The sequence below is a fragment of the Mustela lutreola genome, chromosome 3 (genome assembly GCF_030435805.1).
Source record: "Mustela lutreola isolate mMusLut2 chromosome 3, mMusLut2.pri, whole genome shotgun sequence".
NCBI lineage: Eukaryota > Metazoa > Chordata > Mammalia > Carnivora > Mustelidae > Mustela > Mustela lutreola.
In genome coordinates this window covers 57420001-57441717 of record NC_081292.1, presented here as the reverse complement: position 1 = coordinate 57441717, position 21717 = coordinate 57420001, and the positions used below count along the sequence as shown (strand labels likewise).

Below are 21717 nucleotides of genomic sequence, written 5' to 3'. Positions count from 1 at the left end.
TCTATATTCAGATATTCAGTAGGGGGTATTTAAAAGTATGTCTATTCCTAGTTTTAGTTAATTATCTTTTAATGAAAGTGTCACTCATATTCACATCTGTAATATTGGGAAGAGATAATTAGATTTTCAAATGAGAATCAGCCACCTTAAATTTTGCACCAGAAAATACCAAGTATATTTCATTCTAATGAGATCTGTAGTGGGGTTTTAAAATTCATCATAACGTGCTTCAAGAAAGATAATTCAACAGACTTGCAAGATGAAAGGTTTCTTTTTCCCCTCTAAGTCTTCTTAAAGCTATTACATTGAACTTAAGCAATTCTGATAAAATATTCAAAAATATTACATAAAGGCTAGAACCATATATCCCCACTATCACCCTTGCACCCATCACTTATTCTCATTTGAAAGTTTACTTTGACTCAACTAACCACTTGCATCAACCATGCCCTGGGTCCTCTCTCCTGCCTGTGCAAGCGAAAGATCCGTGTTTAAATAGGTGTCTATAGATCCAGAGTGCAATTCTTCCTTCGAAATAGGCTGGGCCAGGCGGTGTTTGCACACTGCCAGGCACCCTTTATTTACATACATCTGCATATTTGCTCAGTCCCCGCATTTCTCCATTAAAATGCGTTCTTGTATGCAACAATAAATTAGGCAGAGGGGAAAAAAAAAATCTCTTCATTCCTCTAATATTGTCCTTAAAGCTCCCTAGTAAACAAATCTTTGGTCCGATAATAATTACTTTGCTTCATTAAAATAAAAAGAAAAATTCGACTGGTTAAAGGGCATTGCTTTGGCGGTATTTATGTTTTATTTTCTCTCCCTTTTTTGCTGAAGAGAAAGAGAGTGTGTGTGCGTGTGTGTGTGTGTGTGTGTGTGTGTGGTTGTGTGTGTGGTTGTGTGTGCGTGTGTGTGTCTAATGAAGTTTGGGAGTCGCGCGCGCAGGGGCGCGTGGGGTGCGAGCCCCGGAGATCCCCATCTCCTGCCCTCTCCGCGGTCGCAGCGTCCCGTGCTCCCGCCGCAGCGCTCCGAGCCTTGGAAGCCGCGAGGCTCCCGGGCTGCTCCGAGTCCGGGCTGCGCGTCATTTGCAGTCTGGGGAATGTTGATCACCTCACTAATTACACCTCTCTCTCCCCCCTCTCCCTCTCCCTCTCCCTCACTCTCCTCTCTCATTCCCAGAGTGCATATCGGGAATAGACACACAAAGACATGCGCACTCAACTTAATCAGCCATTTTTTTAAACAGGGCTAAAACGATAATAATTAGCAGAATAAAGACATATCGGATTTTCATTTCCTTTCCTCCTTTTCCCAACCCCTTCACAACCAAACAGCGAGACCGCGGTCGGCACATGCTTTAACTCCTCCCGGACCCCCGAGGACCGCTCCATGCCCCCCACTTTCTGCTTCAGCGTTTTTATTTTCACCCAATAAAGTTCGAGGATTATTTTTTTATTTTTTTTATTTTATTTTTTTTTTAATGAACCCTCTCGTTTTACTTGGATGTGATCAGCTGTAAGTAAAATAAAAGCAAAACAAAAAAGAGGCGAAGATCGAGTAGGAACTGCAGGGGAAATGGAAAGTAAGTTTTTTCTTTAACTTTTATTGAGTAGTTTGTGTTAAATTTAGGTCGAGTATCGATTATCTTTCCAGCCTGATCTTGCACAATCTTTGATATTTCGCTCCCTCTCTCTCCCTCTCCGCCTCTCTCCCTCTCTGCCCCTAGCTCGCTCGCTCTCGCTCGCTCTCGCACACATCCCCTCATCCCGACCATCTCTTCCGCTCTGCCCCCCTTTTCTATCTCTTTCCCCCTTTTTTTGGCTCAAGGATTTGCTCCGCTGAAAGAGGGAGGGGGCACAGAGGGACCTGATTTTCCACTTTCTTTGGGGGGGCTGCGTTTTGGAGGATTTAACTTTTGGATTGAAGTGGCGGATCATTCACGTTTCGTCGAGCAGTTTTCTCTCCTTTTCCCTGTCTTTTCGGGTTCTGTCTCCACCGCGAGCCTGTGGCGTTCTCGTGGCTCGGGGAAGCTGTCAGCTCCGCAGCAGCGCGGGCACTGCCAGGGGTCCCCGCTCGCCCCGCGCCCCCACGCCCCGGTCGGGATGACCCCTTCTCTGCACTCATCCTCGGAAAGTTTGGACGTTGGTCGGTGGGGCTTGAAGCCCCTCTCTCCCTGTTTTACACCCCCACCCCCGTTATTCAGCCTCTTTTTCCTTCCTCCTCTTACCACCCCCACCCTTTCCTCTCTCAAGTTCCCCGAAGGGCGCTTAGTGCGCGGGACTGGCGGAGGACGGGGGATCTGTACGCCTTGGGCGGGGGAGGGGGGGTGTTCCAAGAGGCCGGGGCGCGAGCAGGGGCTGGGCAGCAGGTAGACACCCGCCGGCCGGAGCGGGCAGCCGGCACAGCCGAGGGCTGCTCCCGGCGGCGCGGGCGGCGCGGACTCGGGTGCTGGCGAACGGAAGGCAGGTCCGTTAGGAGGCGGGAACGCCGGGCCTTGGGGCCAGGGACCCGGGAGGCGGCTGCAGCTCTCGCCAGGCGCTTTCGCTGCCGGTTGTGCGTTAGACTAGAGGATAGATGCCAGCGGCTTGGGGTCAAGAATCTTTCCTTTCCTTTTGGCAGAGGGCAAAGGGTGTGTGTGTGTCTGTGTGTGTGTGTGTGTGTGTGTGTGTGTAAGGGGGAGGCTGTGGCCGGCTCTGAGAACTGATTTATTCCCTGCCCCCCCTCCCCAAAGAGGTTCCATGTCTGCAAAACGAACTTCACCTTCTTCGCCTCTCTCCGCATCAAGTGCGCCTTCCGGCCCGGAGCAGCTAAGGGAAGAGGGGCTGGAATGCGTCGGGTCTCGCCTTCCTTCTACTTCTAGTTCACTCCCTCCTCCCCCTATTCTTTCTGATCTCTTCTATCAGAAAATTATAATAATAAAATTTCTCATGGAATTGTATAAAGTTTCTCTGCCGATGCCCAAGTTACTGAGGGTTTCCCATCCTGGCCCCCTTCCCCCACAGAAGACGGTGCACTGGTTTGTATTTCTTTTGTTACCTGTGATCCGGGCGGGGGGCTCCTTTCGCGGCTCGGGCTGGGGTCCGGCCCAGAGAGGAGGCTCCAGCGGGCGCCTTTGGCCGCGACTCCTCACTTCCGCGCGGTTCTGGTGAGATCTTAGCTACCGTTCGGTGAGACACCCTCCTTGTAGGTACCAAAGGTTCAGATCGCAAACACGGACCCCCCCCCATCCCGACCCCTACACACACATACATACACACACTCAACACGTACTCACAGACACACACACATTCTCCCTGCTCCCCCCCCCACCTCCAGCCCCCACCTTGCCTTTCCCCTCCCCCTTCCAAAAAAAAAAAAAAAAAAGCACATACACAACAACAACAACCCCCCCAAACCAAACAAAAACCCAAAGACAAGTTCACTGGCGGAAGATGGTGGATTGACACTGACTCAGACAGAGGCAGGTTCACCAGGAAATCTGGCGGTCCCGATTTCTGACAGTTGCATTTCCTCTCCTTGAGTCCTTACCCGCCCCCCCTTTTTAATAACTCTGTTCCATGTTTAATCAAGGATCATGTAGATGGCAAAAGGAGAGACAGAGAGAGAGAGGAGAGAGGAAGAGAGAGAGGAGAGAGAGAGACACGAGACAGAAGGAGGGTTTTTTTTTTTTGTTTTTTTTTGTTTTTTTTTTTTTTTTTTTATTGTGTTCTCCTGGATTTTCAGTGGCTTGATCCCTATAAACGTGGAGTGGTTAAAGCTCATATGTAGTATTATATTTTTAGTTGGGTGGATGGATGGAAGAGTCAGGGAGAGGCTGCGGCTGCCGCTGCCTTTTCGGGTGTTGCTTAGATTAAGGCTGAGACTTGGCTGCGATTGGGACGCGACAGTGACACGGGCATCGATCGCTTCCATTGAGAGCAATGCAAAAACACAGCCCGGGTATGTAACACTCTCGGTGCCATCAACATTTGTTTTACTTTATATTTACTGGCAAAACTGACAGAGCAAGCTCAGACTTTCTTTCTTTCTCTCTTTCTCTCTTCTCTTTTCTAACTGAAGAATTAAAAACAATTGTATATAGAAGTTGTGGGAAATGATGGTTTAAATACAACATAAAGGAGATATTTGAATTATTTCACTACCTCTGTGACTAATTGTGTTTTAGAGTTTTTTTTTTTTCTCCACAAAGGAGCATATTATAGAAAATGAAGGTTTTTCTTTTTTCCTTCCTCTTCTTAAAAAAAGAAAATCCTTAAGGGAATATTTGATAGTTTTCAGTGTTTGCAGTTTCAATCAGCAGGAAGGCACACAAAAATAAAAGATGGCTAGCCAGCTGTTTTAACCTCTTGCACCTGGCTTCAGTGTGGGGATCATAGGTTTATAGAGTTATTTTTTTTAAATGGTTTTAATATTTATGGCATAAACTGAGGAGAGAGCATCACTGTGTATTTATTCAATAGTTGGTTGCTTTTGGATTTAAAAAAGTAAACTCAATATTTAAGTGTTCTCTTTTTTATGGCAGTGAAGATAGAGCCAATGAAATATGGGTGAAATACCATAAATCTGAAAAGTGAAATGTACCTAAGGAACAAAGAAAGGTCAGGTAAACCAGCTGTGTAAGTCAAAGCAATAGCACCAACTGTGGGGTTAGGACAGGGAGAGTGGACTGTGGGTCTAGGAAGTGAAAGTTGCCACTGAAAGTTAAAAATGAAGGAAACATGGTTCAGGTCTATTGTAATCTTTCACAGTTTTTAGGAAATGAGCCCAAATCTGTTCATTAATTTTGACCTAGTTGGATTATTTTAAAAGATGCTGCACCAGCAAAGGAAAGCATAAAGGATGCTGAGAAAATCGCTGTTTAATATTGCAGAATTTACTGCTTTCATTCTGACCATGAGCCTAAATTTACACAATGAAATTTGATTATCTCTAATAACAATATTAGATCCTCCACTGGATGGATGAGAATTGAGGTGGTTTTGTTGATTGCAAGGGTTTAATGTTGCATTTCAGAATCTGATGTGGTTTGGCCTCCCTTCCATTAACTGGAAAACCCCTGAGGTTTTACAATTATTTCTTAAAGATAATACATTTAAGATTGCATTGGTAGGCTGAAGAAAAGTCATAAAGGCAAGAAGGGAAGCCCTTAATAACTCTTGAGATTCAGACATGTTCAGCAGTTAGATTGGCTCTGACTTCACCAAGGGTCGACAATGTGTCATTTCCACGAAGCCAAATTGCCCTCTGCCTATATGATATTAATGTGCAAATCAATATTTCAGGGATTAAATTTCCCTTCTTCATTTTTTATGGTTTCTACCTCAATAAGTCTCAAGTCTATTAGAAGAGGCTGGATGATTTAAAATCTTTCACTGCAGAATGGCTTGTCGTAGTCTTGTTTCACAGACCATTTTAGGATTTTCGTTATAAAGACTAAGGGCATCCTAAAGAAGTTGTGAGGTAGTATAGAGACATGCTCAATAGCATAAAGCCCTAGTTCGATTAAGAGCTAAGGGGTATTGGAAATATATATGTTTATGCAATAAAGACACACACACATTCTGCTCCTTTAAAAATATTATGTTAATCACCTATTGATTTATTTCAAAATCAATGGAAGTTCCTTTCTTATTAGTGATTTGTTCAGCATTCTTGAGGACTGTGTTAATTTCCTTAAAGAGTATGCATGAATTGGCTTGGTGTGGAAGTATTTGGGAGGGCTTTTCATTTAGCAATATTTCCCTAAGAAATATTTCTAGAAACCATTGTTTTTGAGTAATAATCAAGTGTTGTCATGTGCATACGTTGTTGTCGTAGCTATCATTGCATTCTGTGGCGAATGATTTAGCTGATATCTGTTACTGGAGGCCTTCTCCAATTCATTTTACATTTATTTCTAGTACTAAGTAGGCACAATGTTTCTTTTAACCCTCATGGAGAAACACATTTGTAAAAGAAAATATGTGATTTGATTGGAAATAATACAAAGCAGAAATTTGGGAGGTCAAAATAAAAGATTGTGACTTTATCACATAGTCTTGGGAAGGCCTACTGTCTATCATTTGGTGGTGGTTTATAGTCTAAAACCATCTGGACCAAGTTCCGCACAGCTGCACGAATTTCATATGTGATAGAACATTTTTTCCATTCAGTGTGAAATGTTCCTTCCTAAAAAACGTACACCAGACTCGCTTAATTTAGTCTGTTAAAAGAAATGCACATGAAAAAGGACAAAAGGCTCTTTAATCTCTGCAAGCTGTTTGTTTTTCTTCAAGATTCCTGTCTGTTTGGGTTTGAAAAGTCATGTTTATTGAGGGGATGATTCTGAGGTGTGACATTAAAATAATATATGATTTTTGGACTGGTGGCCACGCTCCTGCTTAATTTGCAGAACTACTTTTTATGCCTGTCAAAACATAGAGTTAATCTATCCTTATTTACAATTAATCTCAATAAAATTAATCTTAACTATGCTTTATTCAGTGGCTTAAAATATCTAATTATATTCAATTAACTGCTGTCATAGTAATTAACATTGCTTAATTGCCTCTGCATATATTTATGTAAAGCTCATTAGGTGCTGATGCACCCTTTTCCTTTTCTACTTGTTATTTTTGCTGTTGTCAAACCATTTTCATCTCCCAAGGTCCCACAATGTCAGTGAGAGCAAATTCTTAACATTTTCTTGAAATGAATGTTATTGCTTTTCTATGAGAAGATATTCATTATTAAGTCTTTAAAGACTGACCCCCCACCCCAATACACACCCTGGTTTTCCCTCATCCTGGTCCCTACCACACTCACAAAATATTTTCTGTCATTGTTGCTAGAAATATGAGAAGCCAGGTTAAGCTTTGTGTTTATAAATGAGGAGCCTTTCTGTGTCTGCCTAGGGGCTCTACCCACAGGCAGAGTTTTTATCCTCTAAGACCATTCTAAGGGTTAAAGACTTGGCCAAGGTTCAAACTGAAAAGCGCCCAGGGAAAGTGCATGTGAATATGTACAAGTTTCATGTAATTAGTGCTTAATTATATTAACATATGCAAATTGTCAACTTAGGAGCTTGTTGAGCTGGCAAAGATCAGCTAGGCACAATTGCTGTATTGTTCTGAAACAATAATGGATTTCAAGTTGGATTGTGGAAACACATAACTAGCTATCTAATTTAACTCATACCATGGTGAAATTTCATTAGTCTCCATGGAGACTGGTTTAATTGTGCTGACTAATGTTCTGGGCTGCAGAATGTCCTAAAAAGAAAGCGTTGTTTGCCTAATCCACCTTACAATGACACTTGTTTGTACATGTTTCCCTTGTGTGAGAATTTGCATATGCAAATAAATAGTTTCTCTGCCCCATTTGTCATGGCTGTTCATTACCCATGAAGAGGACATTGTTACTAGGCTGTTACTGAGTCTCCCAAGACAGGATAGTGTCAACCAGTCCAACTACATTCTTTCATAATTTGTTTCTGATTAATAGAGCAGAGTGAGTCTCAGTCTCTTTGGGCATCTGCAAAGGGAAGGTCAGTTCTGTCACAGAAAAGAGTTTCTGCAGTAGACTGGGGGACTTTTTCTTCTTCTGATCATTCTCCTTTTTCCATTCATTGGTTAACACCATCATATTTAAAATAATGTATTCTTGTTCTAAGAATGCCTCTACTAATAATCTCTAGTTTCCTAAAGCTAAAAGATAGGAAAAGAAAGGGGATTCTGTTATTGGAATATTAATCCTGTTTTTGACAGAAAGGTAAACTGATATAATTGCTTTTCAGTTGAAGGAATGGGGGTTTATACAAGTGTGAAAGCATCGGAAAAGGATTAGCATTTTTTTGCATAATGAAAAGCTCTGTTGAATAGGGTTCTGAATGGCTGACTGAATGACTAAGATGAAAGGAAGATGAAAATGCAGGCCCCTCTTTCTTTATGCCCATGCTCTGCTCTCTCTAAAGTGATGTTTGTCCAAGACTTGAGAAAACAAGCAGGGGCTCAGATTTCAGCAACTTATAAGATGCCCTGAGTTTTCATCATCACCGGGAAGCAATATGTATGACAATGGTGCAGCGAGAGGATGATAAACAGAGGCTTGTATGCAGAAGAGTTTTCAGAAACATGCTAGGCTAGCCAAATATTGACTATTGGGTATCGAGAATTCCCAGCACTTTGCTGTCAAAAACGGTTATTTCAGAGGAGGCCAAGAGTATGGTGTGGATATTTAATTTAGTTAAGGATGGAATATATGGTATTCCTCTGCCCGCCCCCCATAGGCTATAAATAGTTGTCTCAGTTGGTGGAACACTTCTTTTGGGAAAGAGTTGAGTATCCTGACTTTTGGCAATGTTAAGTGTGCTAAGTGGCCCATTAGCTTTTGTGGTTGGGAGGGGTTAGTCAAAGAGAATACAGTTATTTTTCTTAGGATTTAATGCAACTTTATGTTGCTATGTAGGTGTATTGTGCATTTCATTTTGAGATCAGTCTTTTACAAAGTGTCTGAATATTGTATGTTCATTTTTGGAGACATTGGCAGTAAGGTTTTCTCTTGTCACTAGTTAGAGCTGTTAACTGGTTAACTACCAGTTGACAACATAGTCGGGCTCTCAATGATGTTTCTTCAACCATAATTAGGGGAGTTAAAATACCCTAAGTGTTAAGACACTTTCAAAGGTGGGAATTGATTCTTTTGTACATATGTAAATCAAATGCAGTGTGGATAATTATTTACAGTATACATTTTAAACAATCTCTTTCCAGTCTGAGGTCACAACAGATGAGCCCCTGAAGGCTGCCCCAGAGCAGGATTGAAAGATTCCACCAGATATTAACCTAACTTGTTTTGTTCCTAGAGTGTAGAACTTCTGTTTGCCTCATCACTTTCGCAGTTCAGTTTCTGAGGTGCTATTAAGAATGTTACATGGAAACTTGGGAAATCAGAAGTGTTTTCACGTAAATTAAAGTATAAGGGTTGCCTCTTGAGTACAGAATATTGTAAAGGAAAAGTGTTTGATCTTGGTTATATAAAGTCACCAAAATTCTTTACTGGAGTCCCTTTAAAAATTTGTCAAGAAATTCTGGATTGTTTCAGAAACTTTTATGATTAACTTTATGATATGCTTGCAAAAAGTCTTAAAAGAACAAAAAATAATTCACATGGAGGCTATTTTACATGCAGAAAGGCTTATTAAGGTATTTCCATAAGAAAAATGTGTTAATTTAAAAAATAAATTCATTTATATTTTAAGACATTGTTAACCAAGCACCATGTGTTGTAACTGGCAGCTTTCCAGCCACCATGGAAGTGGATCACACATGGGTTAATAGTAGCTTATGTGATGTCTGCATTCTTAGGAAATGGGCAAAAGCCCAGGGTATTCTGATATCAAGATTTTAGGAATCAGACAGAAAGCGGAATATATGTTTATATGTGAACAGATGGACACATGTGAGAACTAAAAGTGCACAGTTTCTCTTGGCACTTGTTTTAGTTATCCCTGATGATATAACCAAGATCTTAGTGCACTCGCATTCTTTGATGGCTAAGGATGAAATGGTCTTTTAATGAGGGCTCAATGGCATTATTTTCTTGCATAAGGATTGTGCCCCTGTGATCTTACTGGATTTGATGTTCTGTTAATTCCCTAGTTTCAGAGGTTCACAAGTTGCCTTGAAAGTTTGATATAGTTTCACGTTTGACATACAATCCTCAGTCCAGGGATGGCTGCTCTCACTCCCCTACTCTCAAAGATTTGTGAGTAAAATAATGTATTTGCCATTTTCAAGCACTTTTGAATGTATGCAACACAACTTAAAAATGGCTTTGACACTAAAGTCCTATTTGCAAGCATCTTATCTCTGATATAATTAGCCACTTTAACATTCTAGAAATTGAAAAAATAAACAAACAGCATTGGAGAATTTGGGTGGCTTGACTTGGTTAATATGTCATAATGCCCTGATGGTCCAAGACAAGTCCTGAGTAGGTGTTTTAGTCATTCAGGTCAGGAGTTCATACACTAGCATCATGGATGTAGATGATCGGTCATTTCTCATGTTTGCTTGTCCTAAGGATATGACAGAGCACAGTTGGTAATTTCTGAACAGTGCCCACTCTAGCACATACCTCTGAAGACAAAGTTTATAGGTTCCAGTGTGTTCTAGCAATAAAAACAGAAATCGTTCTGCGAGTATTTACTCAGATCTAAATCATTTTAACCAGGGAAAATTGACTTTTGGGTTAAAATATGCATTTTATAACTGTCCATAAAATTATTTTCCTTCACTGTAAAGAAGAAAGGAAATCCTTAGCTTTAACAATGGTTAAAATACAAAAAAAATGAGCTGGTGTGTGCCACCTGGTTATATTGTTAAAAACAAAACAAAACAAATCTTTGTAAGAGGGAAGTTTAAGGAGAATCTTGAAATTCATCTGCCTGGAAGAATAAATTGAGGAAGCCCAATTATTTCCCAAAGTACCTTAATTAAACCTGAAAGGCTTTATTAATGTGGATTCTCTAAAATACAGTTCTTAGTCCTTTTTTTCCATAAGGTTAGGAATAATGCAAGTAATACCTCAATTTTCTGAGCCCACTACTTACTCGAGAACGAGTCATCTCTTTTGGTTTAGTATATACCACATAGGAGGGTGTGTAAAGACACATACGCACACAACCCGACCCTTTTTCCATGTTTGTGTCTCTCTTTCCTCTTTAGATGTACCCATAGGGGTAGCCTGTGAAATTTTCCCTCTGTAGACTAAATTCCTTTCATTTTCTGAGAACTGACCAACATGGTCACAACAGAAAAAAAGCAGGTAGGTTTGTAAGGGAAACTATCAACATGCTAAAGCCTGACAATACCCTAGAGTTAATTCAGTTCAGCCAGCTCATTGTAAAATATGAGATATTGAATTCAGGAGAAATAACCATTGAGTTACCAAGCAAGCTAAGGAAATGTCAGGACAAAACTCAGATATCCCAATTCAAGGACTAGTGGTCACACATTTATATTGGCTGGTTGGAAAAGGGTTTGTTACGTAACTGAATATGGTGGTGGAAATAGAGAAGAAAAGGAAAATGTTGGTAATCCAACAGTGGTACTCTTTCTTCTGAGAGAAGAGTTCTCTACTACGAAAAGGGAATGAGTACAATCTGAATGGCATCTTATCGCTGTGACAGTATACATATTTTGGGGTTATTTAGGAGGTCAGACTAGTTGCGTTGAATGGTCGAGAAGAGTTTATGATTTATAAAAGTACCAAGGATCTCAGTCAGTTAAATTGTATTCTTAATAATCATGAACATGGTGTTATGAAGATTAAGATTTCTCTTCTATGTAGAGAAAGCAAATGAAGACAATGCTGTGATGTTGTAAAGGTAGCATAGTGCAAAGAAAGAATGACACAGTAAAAGGCAGACATTCTTTTGATTCTATTTACTTTGGATTCCTTTTTTTAAATTTGTTTTTATTTTTTTATTTTTGCATTTAAAGACAGGAATAGAAATTTACTACCTCCCAAGATCTCTGAGAAGTTCTTATAGCCAAAAGAGAAAGATTGAGTATGATATTCCTAATTCACGTATGTGAATCTTGACTGCATTTTTAAGAGCTTGGCCTCCTTTTTAAATGAGTTTACTTTAGTTTAAACTTTAGATATTTGAAAATCTACTCCATTTTTGACAAATCAAGGACAAGTAGGAATTGTGTTAGAGCTACTAGACACCTGAGTTAAATTCTTATTATGGATGTAATCTTTGTCAGCTTCAGTTTCCTCATTTGTATCTTAAAGTTGTTGTAGAGATTACAGAACACTAAAGTGTTGTGAACATTAAAATAAGTAAATATGACAGGGCCTGATACCCTGTGTTCCCTTTTTCCTTATATTCAGTAGCTGGTTTATGTAGTACCCAACTAAAGAGCATTTGGTCAAGCAAGTCAACATAGATCTTTTGAGTAGGGATGCCCCTCTCTCTTACAACAGAAACAGAAATTAGGAAATGTGTTTGCAAAAAGGGTATATTCTTATTGATATACCTGGATGGCATCTTTGTGGCTAGTCCTTACCTCATTATCTGCCCCTCCGTCATCATGAGTTGTTTTGGTTTCAAGGGCTTTTAGATGTTTAATGCATTTCTGGGTCTTTTTCTAAGAAGCAAATTAGAACAGGAATAGTTTTTAAATAATTCAGACCTTGGTCTAACTACATGAACTCCAGATTCCAGACTGTCCATTATATGCAATCATAGACGATACCACAACGCTTATTTAAGTCTTGTTGACCCAGCCTGTTTGAAAGCCTTAGAATTACAGGATTTCCCCAAACTGGATTAGATGCAATAGAAATACCTTTCCAGATTTTTGGTATTATGATATTTTGATACACAGCAAAAGGAGTATGGATACTGTTACATGGCCCCCTGTTGATCAAGATTTATACCAACTTAGAGAAGAGATCCAGTTATTAATAATCCAGTAATGCTGTACAACCTTTAAGTTTTCTTGAGGGATTTTATAGCCAATTTATGAGACTCCTTGGCTTATCTCTTGGAGGAGATCACAATCCTTTTTTTAATAATAATGCATTATTCATTGGAGGAGTACCCAAGTTCAAAGATAAGATTCATGACAAAGGTTAATAAATTTATAATACAATTTTTGGACTACCTAGAAATGAATTGTTTCTGTTATGGATCTTCTTTTTTAAAATTTGTAATAATTTCCCATTGTTATACATGTAAGATGCACATTTAAAACTATTTGTATTTTTATGGGAAATGTAAGTGTACTTGGATTGTAACTTCGCAGCTTCATGTTTCATTTTTGCTTAATATGTGTGTTTCATAATCTTTGTTAAAATTTTCCTAAAAATAAAAGTGTGCGCTTCGCCCGTGTTCTGGTCATTTATGAGTGGCCTGGGACTTGACAATTCACTTGAAATATACTGATGTAAAGCAAAGCATTTATTGAATACTGATAGGCTAATAATATATTTTAATGAAAGAAAAACAGCTGACATCTAAGCATTTTTCACGATGCTTGTTTAAGTGTTTCTTCAAATAAACTTTAGCCTCCATGAGGGCAGCAGCTGTATCTGTTTAATCACTGTATTGTGACAGACGTTATTGGCAAATCTTTGGTGCTCAACAAAATATCTGTTGAATGGATGAAAAAAGAATAATAGTTAATTAAAAATATAAATAGAAAACTTCAGTTTAAGGACACCTGAGTGGCTCAGTGGGTTAAGCCACTGCTTTCGGCTCAGGTCATGATCCCAGGACCCTGGGATCGAGTCCTGCATCGGGCTCCTTGCTCAGCAGGGAGCCTGCTTCTCTCTCTGCCTCAGCCTGCCACTCTGCCTATTTGTGCGCGCGCTCTCTCTCTCTGACAAATAAATAAATAAAATCTTAAAAAAAAATGAAAACTTCAATTTACTATTCTACCGAAATCTTCCTCTATTCTTGAAATCTAGGTACTGAAAAGAAATATACAGCCTTAAAAACATCTGGGTTTGTCTTGGAAAACTCCATAGGGAAAACTATCTTCAGCGCAATCTAAATGGGTTTTTATATTAGAACCATAGATCGCTGTAGTCAGAAGGGATATAGCATAATCACCTCGTTTAACCCGTAAGGAAACTGCAACTCAGAGAAATTCTGGGAAATATCACATAACTACAGCACCTAGTTGTTCAGCTCTAATGTGTATGTGCCCTTTAGCAAATCATTTAGCATTTTTTACCTTAGTTGGCTTAGCTGCTCCCATATCCAAAGATCCTATAATATTAATATGAAAATAATTTCTGCAATGCTGGAGATTTTTTTTTTATTATTTGTGGAATTTTTCCAAGCAAAGGAAGATTTTTCAGTTGGTACCGTTTCTGTGATGACCACAGCACAAGCTGACTGTTCTGGGATTGTAATGTTAAGCTGCTTGAGATAGACAAGAATTGCTTGAAAGGTGAAAACTTGCAGAAAAAATGGGGTGGGTCATTTAGTTCTTGAAATGAAGCAGGGTGCAGATTAGGAATCATTATGATTTGCCAGAAGTCGCTAGTCATAGAAGCCTGTTTAAGTGCTCACTGTCAACAAGGAAATCATGGGCAGCACTTACAGTGGCTCACCTCTGATTTATTCATAAACCTCACGCGAGCACTTGGCTTTGTTCTTACTCTAGTAAGGGGGACTGATGCCAATAAGAACGGGAATAAAGAGCTCCTTGCATGGTCCAAGAGTGAATAGCACTTTACCTCAAAGCCTGACCTCTTTTCCTGAGGTCTGTTATGCTACTGTTGACTCTGATTGGCTGTGTGTTCTCATAGGAAACGAGAGGAGAGGTTATAACAAGTATCTACTCTGTAAACTTCATAGTATACATAACAAGAACTATGTAACTGGAACTTAGGTTCTAACTTAACCTAAAGGGTTGCGATATTTATGCTAAATGGAAAGGCTTCCTTTTCCCTTCTCCTTTGAAGTCTGAGGAGATTCACATTTAGTAATAGTTGGAAAAAATACTGCTTCCTTCTGCTTGAAGAATGCAATGTTCATGGAGTAAAATGGGTTTTGGTGATCCTTTCCCCCCATTAAAATAAATTTAGAGACATTTAATAATATAGGAAATGAAGGGTTCAAAAATAAAATATGTACTACACTGGGATAAAAAAAAAAAAAGTGGGCTTGCCCGATTGATAAGCCATATTTATCTGAAAAGCTTTATCTGGGCCACTTCACCAATTATGCTCTGCTTCAGACGCCCATGTTGAGGAGAAGGGACCTTTAAGAGACAGTCAGCTGGCTGGTTTGCACTGGGGCAGAGGTTGAGTAGAGTTACTTAAATCCCCAGAGCCACATTTAGTTAATGCTTGTCATCCCCACCCCCCCATCTTGTCCATTTTGGCTTCCCTTTTCCCCTTTTGATGAAGTTGGTCTCTTACTTCTAAAAGTGCACATATTTACACAAAAATTTCCTCAGATTTTCACAACGCATTAACCCAGAAGAGCCATATTAGGAGATGGTGATGAGAGTTAATGATATATCTTTAGATAAAGCCACCCTCCCGTGCAATCACATCAGAGTCATCAGCTCATTTGTCATGGCTGAAGTGAAAATGTCAGGACCAATGAGTGTATGAGTGCTGAAGGGGGCGAAAGGGCTTTTGGAGAGAGACATTTTTGTGCTGGGAGTCAGCCATGGCTTAGATTTAGCTCCAGGGAAATATTGGGATTAGCCAGCACTGTGTACAAATCCTTAGTATAACAGGGTTAGTTGGAAAGATGGAGATGTGGGGTCATGAGGATGGGTGCATTTCTAGAGTTATGCTCTAGCATGCAGGCCAGAAACTATGGAAAAGAACGAGGGGGTTTATCAAAATTGCTTTAAGGGATGTGTTACATGCAAGCTCATTGATTTCAGCAGGATTGAAGCCATAGATTTGAATGGCTAAATATGCATGTATGGCTTTTTGTTTAAATTTGGCTGCATTAAAACAAAATTTTAGATTTATCATCCAAAAGCTTTGGGGGAAGATAATATTTGAGTACACAAAGGTAAGATTCAGGCATAAAGTACTTTTGATAGTATTTTAGAGTGGAAGCTAATCATTTAAATAACAATAATGATAGTGAAATACTTGTTGCATTGTTGGATTTACACAAAACTAAGAAGCTAAACTTTCTTTACACAGACGTCATTCTGAAACTTTAATTGAAAAGGAACTTATTTTCTTTAGCTACAGAAGTTCTTATCTTTGATAGACCAATACGAGCAGATTTATTTCATTTTGAAGCCAGGGAACTGTTCTCTTTCAGATAATGTACCCATACAACCTTTTCTTGTTTAATTCTATTGATTTACAGTGTTAAAGTGAAATAATCTGATACCTGTTTCCTGCCCTTTGAGTATTTGTCGTCAAAGCAGCTGATTAGTTTTTTCCCCCAGCTCTTTAGCTGTTTTAAATGTATAATTATCATTGCATGTCATTTGATAGCTGCACTAATTGCTGCCAACTATTGTCTGTTTGCACTTAATGCTGAAACCTGATCAACATCCTGCTTTGGTTGATGTTTGGTGGTAAACTTTAATTAACTCTTATTGCATTGAAGAAGAGTTCAGGCTTGGTGCTAACTAATCATTTACCTTCATTATGTCCTGACAGCTCCACTTGTTCTTGGTCCTAATAGATACACCAGTCAGTAAATAAACCTGCAAACCTCATGCCTTATAGTTGCTCCACACTGGTATTTTGCTACTTAAAGTATAAGATAATTGGGCCCAGATAATTATTTAGTTAGTTTAGTATCTCTAGTTCTGCAGACACTAATCTTAATTGCCTCTTTCATGCTGGACAATTTTATTTTAATAGAAACTGTAGATTTGAGATAACATTATTCCTTCAACATGGTTCCTATGAACATGCATCTTTTGAATCAATACAATTAAGCTTGTCTCCTGTTGGAATTCTTGTCATTATTTTTCCTGAAATACTTTTCCTGTAATGATATTGAAGTTAAAGTAATCAGGTTACCAGCAGATCATGTAAAATTCAACTCAAAATTGCTAGCTGCTTGATTTTAATTTGTCTGACATCAAGTTTGTTTGAAAAGGGATAATATGTGGGTAAACCAAGGAGCTTATAATTATGGTTGACGTTTGTTTGTTTATAATGAAATCTAATTAAAGTTCATACATTTAAAACACAAAAGTTAATTACTGAATTGCTCACTTCACTTATGGACAGCAGTCAAATTAACTTTCAGGCCAAACACACACAAACACACACACACACGGCTCTTCACAACAGAAATAAAATAACCAACTAATCTTAGTGATCAAACAGAAATTTGCCAATATTTCATCCAGAAGAAAACTTGGCATTCCACTTGTGTTCTCTATTATGTTAGTCCTATGTGGTTTTTAATATAAAATGACTTAAAATATTTACATGGGATATAAAAAGAGATGTATTTTGTAGATTCTAAGAGTATTATATAATAAGAGGTACTTAGTAGTGATTTTAAAATTTGTTCATATAGCTTTCTTCATTAAAACTCTTTTGAAATTGGGTGAAATCATTGAAATCATTGCTCAGGGAATAGGAATGTTTGCTGGAATTCCTGACCTGTAATTAGCTTTATGAAGATAATTATGGTAGGTTTAGCCTGCGAAGAATGACTTTTTTTTTTTTTTTTTTTTTTAAGGTAAGGGCATACTCACACTTTTACACTTACTGCTATATTGGTTATGAGATCCTATTGGTGGGAATCATGAAATACAGATAATTAGCCAATTGTTTTTCCTCTTCAGTATTTGAAACAATAGTTCAATGGTTGATTTTATACAATAGATAAAGAAGGAAAAAATACATGTACATCTTAGAATACATTGTCTTCACACTGTATATGAGATAAATACGTGTGCACAATGGCAAATCCTTTTGAAGCCAAATATTCTGCGGTTATATATACCTTTATAAAACCAATTAAGTTTTTTAAATGTTACTAGGTGACAATTCAAAATCATTATCAAGTAAACAGTCTTAGATTGTGTGTAAACCAGAGAGATTAGTCAATTACATTTTAAAGACTAGAAATACAAACATAAAAACATGACAAATATGATTAAAAATCCCTAAAAATGATTGATACAATCCATGTTTTTCCAAGGAAAACTACAAGGGTCCATGTTTGAGCTTTATTTTTAGAAGTGTTATTGACTTAAACTTTCAAATATAGTAGCGATTAAGGGAGAGGAGTCTGAGAAAAGAAAATGATTCTGTCCATTATTGAGATCTTTGCAAAATTGAGTGTAATTTACACAACCTTTTAGTATTTTCAGAAAGTATATTTATATGTATTTTTAATATAACACATGATTGATTTGTAGATTAACATTTATTTAGGGAAGAAAAATGAAAAAGATCATATAGTCATTTAACTCTAATCCTACTTTGCATGTTTGAGACAAAGGGAAGGTGATTAATACTTAAGTGTGGCTGGGTAACTGGCATTCAGATGTACCTTTTTTCTTCTATAAAGAAAGAAAAAAAAGCCAGTATATTCTCATAGTATTGGCAAACAACAGCTTTCTAGTAATGCTTTAGCTGATTAGGACATCCTTACCCTTTAATGAAGCAATCACTACAAAGCCCCAATGTCAGCTGGAATACTAGCAAAACAGTATCAAAGAAAGAATCAGAAAGAGGCACTGAACATAATTACAGCTCATGTCCTTGTCTCACACCAATGCAAACTATTCATTTTCAATTAGAATGAATAAGAAAATTAGAAATCAACTAGATTGGCTAGAAGTACCAAAGTTTGTTTACAGAGGATAACTAAAGTATTGAGTCCATCTTGCTCACTGATTATGAAATTTTCCTGAAGCAAACAAATAAAATGAGTCATATAATAGTGTAATTTGGTTAAGGAGAGATTATTGATTTCTCTCTAAGGAAAGTCGCTGGAGTTTGATTAAAGTTGTGAAGGAAACTGAGTAAAATTCCTATTTCCCACAACCATACAAATTAAGAACTGGAAAACTGTACCTTTTCTCTTTAGTTCTCCAACACATATGTTTAATGATACGTAATTGTCACAGCCCTACGTTGTCCATGTAGGGCTAGAGATGTGAGAGGGAATGAGAGAAAATGAGTGGGAAGAGGAGGAGAGGGAGAGGGAGAGAGAGAAGCAAGGGACAAGACCATGAAGCATCAGTCACAAAGGTGCTGTTTATAGGGTAGGAAATAAATCTGCATTGAATAGCTCATTTAGATTTTAATGAGGAAAATAAGGGGAAATGACTTAGTTGACTTGCACACTCATTTTTTTGTTTTTTGGTTTTTTTTTTTTTTTTTGTAAACTTTCCTTCTTTAAAAAACTGCTTATTTTAAATGCTTCCTATATTTGGTTACATCCTTCTATTCAAACTTAATTACCTTCTCCCCTTTGTCGTGACATGGGTGGAAAGTTTTTGCCGTGTCAGGAGAGGTCGTCACACATTCTTTTGCAGTTCTCTTCATTAATTCCTTCTTGCAGAAGCATTTTCTCTCGTGCTGGGAAGGTAGAAGGGTGTAACAGAAGAGCCCTGAAACATCAGCAGGAAGCTCTAAGCTGGTTAATGCAGTATAATTGTCTGGACATAGACTGGTCTTTGTTTGTGTGGTTCACTCCGAATCAGCTGTAATTAACTCCAGAGTGTTTCCAGATTGCCAGCAAAGAAAAATTACAGCTTTTCTGTTTTAAATTGTAAAGCTCACAAACATTAACTATGCAGATTGCTTTTACTTTGATATATTTCTATCCTGCAAGGGAAAGACAAAAAAAAAAAAAAAAAGCTTATTTGGCTCCCCCCACCCCTAAAAATGTGCTTTTGTTAAGTTATTTGATTTAGTGTCTATTGGAACATAATGGCTTCTTAATTGTTGGATTTGAAATCTTTTTACTTAATATTTCCTATCCTTTGACATCCTTGTCTTTGCCTTCCTTCTTGCTAACAACGTTTTTAATACTGCGATGGGAAAGAAGTTATGTAATCTTTTATGAAATACTAAACCTATACTAAAATAAGCAAGTTGTAGAGAAAGCTGACTAAAGAAAACCACCAGCACCAACTTAAAAAACCGAGATCAAAGATGTATTCTGATGTAAATGGTGTTTCTGCACAGGTACTATACCTGTGTTTTGATATATCAAAAGACAGACTATGAGAAAAGGGCAATTTCATTGCCCTCTTCTCCTGGTCAGCACACCACACCCTTTTAAAAGCTTCTGTACAGTAGTTTGTAATTATGAATTCCAACATGGGTAAAAATGAGGTAGCGGTGTGAGCTAATACAGCCTAGTACACAAAAGATCTGTCAGCAACTGATGCAAAAAAAAAAAAAAAAAGTCCAGCCAAAAATCTTTTTTTTTTTCTTTCTTTCTTCTGAATTTAACAATAAGGAATTTAAGCCTCAATGTGGCTTTAGCAACCAAAGAAAAGAAGCTCTTGGTGTCTGCATAATACCACTTTGATGGATTTTTTTCATCAGTTCTCTGTACGTGGCAACAAATAAACAAGTATAATTATACTTGTGAAGGTCTATTCATTGCTTTGTCAGGATTAGATATATGTGCCGTTTTCACACTGCGCCTCTCTTTTGTCTTTGCCTAACTCACTATGACATATTGATAGAGGATTTGGAATGGGGAAAAGGCCACAGCAGAGACAGTGATGACCTTTTGGAAACTTGATATAATTCAAGGATTTTTCTTTCTTTCTTTCTTCCTTCCTTCTTTTCTTTTTTTTTTTTTTGTTTCTTTTTCCTTTCTTTCTTCTTTTTTCTTTCTTTTTTTTTTTTAGGATTTGTAACTTGTTTCCAAATTCTCTTGTAAGTGGACAACTTTTAACCCATTAAAATGGAGTAAATAAAGACTCAAAGTGTGAGGAGGTTGGCTGAAGAGCAGAGGAGAATCAAAACAATAGGCTAAGGGGCACATTGGTCTTCTTTCCCAGCACTTAGCAGAGTGGCTAACCTAGCATTCCTTTCCCATTATTCTGTCCTCTTGATCAGATCACGTTCTTTTTAATCATTTCACAAGCACTGTCTCACTGGACCGTAGAGGAAGGCTGGGGCAATCTCAATTAAAAAAAAAAAAAAAAAAGAGGTTAAACTGGCCTCTCTGATTTTGGGTTCTAATGGGAACTCTGCTTTCTGAATGCAAAGGAATTCTTCTATTGTTCAGAAAGCACCCCCTTTCATTAGCCAGGCTCCTTGTAGGTGGGTTTGGTCATTTAGCGGAGCTGAGTTTAGGCAGCAGTGACTGCAGGACGAAAGCAAGGCAGAACGAGCAATAAAAGTTCTTTTTCTGCATATTGTCCATTAGTTCCGAAAAAGGGATTTACATGATCAAAGTCACTGATCTTGTGAATTAGTGAGAATACCAAAAAATGGGTACACATATTCTAAACAGATCAGCAGGTATGTATTGTTCTGAATTTAGCATTAAAATTATATTAGTTTTTCTCTTTGGGATTTCTTGAGGACTTTGGTGATTTTTGAAAAATAGAATGCTTGTCAGTAGAGAATAGAAATTGGTAGAAACTAAAAACAGCTTAAATGGTGAAGCAGTTTTGATAGTGAGTTTACTTGTTACGCAGTCATTTTGAAATGAATTCTGTGGTTTAAGTTAAATGGTTGTCTTTGTGGTCTTTTTACTGGGACTTATAAAACTTTAGTGTAAATTTCCTAAGTGGGTCACATTGATAAAAGAAAGATCTTGTCTGACATTGATGACAATGAAATCACTTAGCATCAAATTCAGTGTCACTGTGTACACTGATCTAAATAACTTTTTAACGGTACAGACTTAAGTGACTCCATCAAAATTCACTGGTGAACATTGCCATGGTCAGAGTCAATAGCAACAAATTTTAAAAATCAGTTAATATAAGTTAATATATTATTAGCTGTAAGGATCCAGATGGTTTTGCTATTGTTGCTTTTGGAATGAAATGTAAATTTGATTGTATGGAAGACTTCTTATCTATTTGATTCAGTTTCTGATTAATGGGTAGCTTATTGAGAAGAAATTGATACGCAATTTCCTGTAAAATTATGTCAGAGTATTGCAACAAAATGTGTTCTACTGCTTTGATCTGTGATGGATTCTTGGGGTTTTGTAATTTTTTTTCACATAGCAATAATGTTACATTTTTGAAAGTTACTTCTGGCTCTATTAAGATA

At 38.0% G+C, this 21717-nt stretch overlaps 1 protein-coding gene and 1 long non-coding RNA gene across 3 annotated transcripts in view; one reads left to right on the top strand and one right to left on the bottom strand.

Moving 5' to 3' along the window:
- The first annotated feature begins 1255 nt into the window (after positions 1–1255).
- ZFHX4 (zinc finger homeobox 4) overlaps positions 1256–21717 on the top strand; it is a 180299-nt gene continuing 159837 nt past the window's right edge. For both annotated transcript variants that reach the window (XM_059166180.1, XM_059166179.1), the window contains exon 1: positions 1256–1585. The gene's annotated coding sequence lies outside the window, so the exon portion shown is untranslated. The remainder of the gene's footprint in view (positions 1586–21717) is intronic.
- Positions 12952–21717, bottom strand: part of LOC131826690 (uncharacterized) — a 21601-nt gene continuing 12835 nt past the window's right edge. The window contains exons 2-3 of the long non-coding RNA XR_009351705.1: positions 18928–19044; positions 12952–13147 (exon numbers count right to left, since the gene is read on the bottom strand). This is a non-coding gene — a long non-coding RNA (uncharacterized LOC131826690). The remainder of the gene's footprint in view (positions 13148–18927; positions 19045–21717) is intronic.